The sequence below is a fragment of the Nansenia antarctica genome, assembly GCF_963989245.1.
Source record: "Nansenia antarctica genome assembly, chromosome: 10".
Classification (NCBI taxonomy): Eukaryota; Metazoa; Chordata; class Actinopteri; order Argentiniformes; family Microstomatidae; genus Nansenia; species Nansenia antarctica.
The window spans coordinates 9,641,620-9,646,030 of record NC_137680.1 but is presented as its reverse complement, the minus strand read 5'-3'; positions in this window follow the sequence as shown (position 1 = coordinate 9,646,030).

The following is a 4,411-nucleotide window of genomic DNA, read 5'->3' as shown; positions in this document are numbered from 1 at the left end:
GGCAACACATGGGAGAAGGCACCACCAGAATCTAAAGGATACCGGCATGATATGGCTAAACACTAATATCAAACTCAAACCTTCGTATCCAACTACATTTATCCAATCAATTCACCTTAAACAATGTCAGTCCTCGTTTTGTTTCTCATGATAGCACGAGTATATATGCACCAAAAGGCGTTGAGAATTGTATTCATCTATATCTTTTTTTTTCTTTCCTTTTATCTTTTTATTATTATCACACTCCTGTTAAACAATTGTGTTCATATCAATACATATTAGGGCAGCTTTACATTAATAAGGGAGTAGCTTCATCTGTTGTCTTTTTTGTTAATCCCCTCTGTTACACACCAATATTATCCTAATGTTATTTTCAGTTGGCTAGTTTCACCACCCTGCTCCCTTTCTAAAAATATATAAGTATTATAGATTGTGTATGGATTGTGCTTGAATAGACACAATCCAGAATTCATATAGCAGGCTGCTGTTTACACAGACTCTAAGTATTCCTGCACTTCCTGCACAGGACCTCTGCTACACTGTGTGTTTGCCTCCCACTCCACATGCATACAGTATGCTCTATGTAATACATTGGGCACCTTATTTAATTTCTCTCCTTTTCTAGCCAGCCGACAGTAAAATGCTACTGTAAAATTCTAAGTGACAGTCCCACTTTCAAAGGAATTCATGTTATTGGTGAAAAAAGAGTACCGTACAAACAAAATGTGAGACTCCATTGTCTAGCCTCATATCAATCAATGTGTGGTGTGGATGACTGGTGGTTCAATCTTGGACCTTGCTGAAACTGTCTTTGATCGATGTAAATATTTTCTGTCCATTTCTTGTATTTGTTTTCTCTTCTACTGCTATCTTTCCATGCCTATTCTTCTATTCAACTTGTTTTGTTTGTTTGTGTCATCAATGTATCATTGTTTTTCAACACTAGCTCTTTTGCTAAGCTGGATATATACTTTTTTAACTCATTCTTTTTAAATTCACATGTGTGGCTAAATGTATGCATCCCTGAAATATTATTTACTTATCACTACTTGGTTATAGCTATAAGGGAAAGGTATAAGTGCAACTAGACTAAAACGACTTGCTGTGCAAGGTTTTTCTCTGATCTTACTATGCAATTGCAACTCTTAACACTCCTGTTTTTACTTTTACATCAATAAAAATTTGAATTACCGTATGTATGTTCACATTGCCTCTGTATCTACGTATATTAAATAGGACCCAGTCAAAGAAAAACTAGCATTTCTTTTTTTAATCAAAGTTCTGATTGTGGTTTAGAGTTGAAATTAAACAATTACTATGAAGTAGAGATTTTCCCCTTTTATTTGGGGCTATTTGTGCACAAAGATTTGTGTTCAACCGTTAAGAAATAACACATTTAAAAAATATATTCCCCCTATTTTAGGGCACCCAAAGTAATGGGTCGATTGGCTTCACAATTGGTGTTTCTGGTAAGTCAGGTGTGTCACATCATTTGTGCAAGCATAAGAGAGCTGTCAATGTCTAGTACTGATTCTAGGCTTTGGGTTTGCCTTTGGAGTCTGCTATTGGTGTCTGTCAACAAGAGGACTAAGAGGTGTCAATGAAAGTTAAGGAAGCCATTGTTAGGCTGATATCAGAAACAGCCAAAACCTTATGCTTGCAAAAATCTATATTTTGGAACATCATTCAAAAGGCAATCATAAACAGGCTGGTAGACCAAGGAGGACTTCTACAGTGGATGTCCAAACATACAATGCTCACCATAATTAAGAAAAATCACAAAACAACTGTCCCACAGGTAACACGGTAGGTGTGAATGTATGTGACCAGCCAAATGACGGGCTTCACTGCAAGTTGCAAACCACTAGTCATTCTCAAAAAGGAAAGTCATGTTACAGTTGGCTAAAAGGCCAACAGAGGGTTTGAAAAATGCCATGTGGACATATAACATTTATATTTTCATGTACAGTATCAGAGTAATTGGAAGTGGAACGTTTGTAGAAAAAAGGATCTGCCCAAGATTTATAGCATGCCATCTCATATGTGAAACATGGTAAATGGACTGCACTTATATACTGTAGCACCTTTTTTGCTGCTCCAAAGCGCTTTACAACGGCCTCTCATTCACCCATTCACACACATTCACACACCAATGGCGGCAAGCTGCCATGCAAGGCGCTGGCCCGCTCGCTGGGAGCAATTTTGGGGTTCAGTGTCTTGCCCAAGGACACTTCGACATGTGGCCAGCCGGGGCTCAAACCGCTGATCTGCCAACCTTGTGATCGTTAGACGGCGACTCTACCTCCTGCGCCACAGCCGTGGGGGTGTTGTGGTTATGGCATGTAGTATAGCTGCCAATAGAACTGCTAATGTGTCTTAATTGATGATGTAATTGCTGATAGCAGCAGCAAAATGTATTCTGAAGTGAACAGAAACATCTTTGGATGGCGCTTCATCATGCAGTTTTTTCAGGGTCAAAAAGTGGAAAGTCAATCTTCAGATTTAAATCCAATTGAACCAGCATTCCATTTCCCGATGATAAGATTTTAGGCAAGAATGCATCAAAACAAACAACTGAAGATGGCTGCAATACAGATGATGTATGATGCACTCGTATTTCATCAATGTCGCTAAAGGAAAATCCAGGCTTATTTTATCAATAAGAGAGATCAAAATAAGCCTGGATTTTCCTTTAGCGACGTTGATGGAATACCTTCCAGGCCTGGCAGAGCATCACCAGAGAATATACCCAGCCTCTGATGGGGTCAATGGGTCACAGACTTCAGGCAGTCATTGCATGCAAAGGATTGTCAACCAAAACTAGTGCAGGCCCTGTGCCAGGGGAAAGTAACTAACGGGCCACAACTATTTGAGCAAAACAAGCAAACAAAAAAGAAACGATTTGAGCTTGGTCATAACGCAGGTTGGATAATTGATCATACAACGACATACCCTCCCAAATTTCGTTGTTTGGTACCTGTACTATAGCAATGACAATAAAGACCATTCATTCATTCATTCATTCATTCATACAATGTGTTTGCAGCCATAGACGAGTGGGCTACTCTATGCTGCTTTACAAAGAGACCGCTTTTCAACAACGTTTAATATTGTGTTAATATGACCAAGTGGGAGCATATCAGGGGAGTATGTTTTTTAAATGGATGAGGAGGTCAACACTGTCTTCATCCAATGTGGACACCTGAACACAGTCACTAAATTCTATTAGCATTTCATACTTTACTATTATATCACTACCCTGGTTTTCACAGACAGAACAAATAGTATGGGAACAATTATATCTGACTGACTGATTGATTAATCAATTGATGTGAGATATATACGACTATACAAATGTGAGTTAGACAACATTATGAGGTTATGGATAAGTGGGCCTGTATATGGTTCTATTACTTCTACGGGTCACAGTGTTACATAACATTATATTTCTATTATACAACAACAAATATATTGTACAACAAATATCTTCTGGGCACCATATTTTATTTGTTTTATGTGCATCCACCTAATATGCTTGCAATTAAACAAATAAAACCTGAAAAAGAGAGCTCCTTTTGTGGATGTGTGTCTGGTTGTCTGGCTGCCATGTGCAGTTTTTGACCATACGAAAAACTAGTTATTGTTAGACTTACTACACAGATACATATCAGTAACTAAACAGACAGTTATAGTTCATTCGTTCATGCAATACTATGAAATGGCCGCTAGAGGTTGATATTGAGGTCAACCGATGCCATTGAGCATCCAGTACAATGGCTTTACAGTATTAGTGAAATAAATTACATGGAAGATAACTCGATGATGATTTTTTTTTTTCTACTGCTTTTAAATGTTAAATATGACATGCGGTTTGTAAGCCAATGTTAGCTATGGGTTTTAAGGCCAATGAACAAAAAAAAATAGCGTTGATTAATGTAGTGCAATTTTTTCCTTTATTGTTGATGCATGTTAATATGCAGGCACATTATGTATGCTGATCTAGGACTATAGCCTACAACTGTAGTCTTTAAATGAGTCGAATAATGCGATCGGTTACAGGCTAACACACACTTTCTTTTCAAATAAGTTGTGTGAATCAAGAGATTGTTTAAAAAAACAGAAATAAAAAAAACATCATTAGCCCTACGCTACAAGACACACCGTTTAGGTGCCATATTGCAATCTTGAGATGTTGGCCATCTCGATCTGACTGTCTGTATTGGTTCTCATGATTCCGCCGCTCTTCTCCCCTCCCCTCCCCTCCAGTCAGACAACAACACACACCTTCGGAGGCGCGTCAGCGACACAACCGCGGACCAATAATGTGTTCGTGTCTGGCTCCGGTCTGAGAGCATGAGGCCGCGTCAGGACCCAATCAGCGCTTTTGTGTTGCCAGCCGGTGCCGGAGACT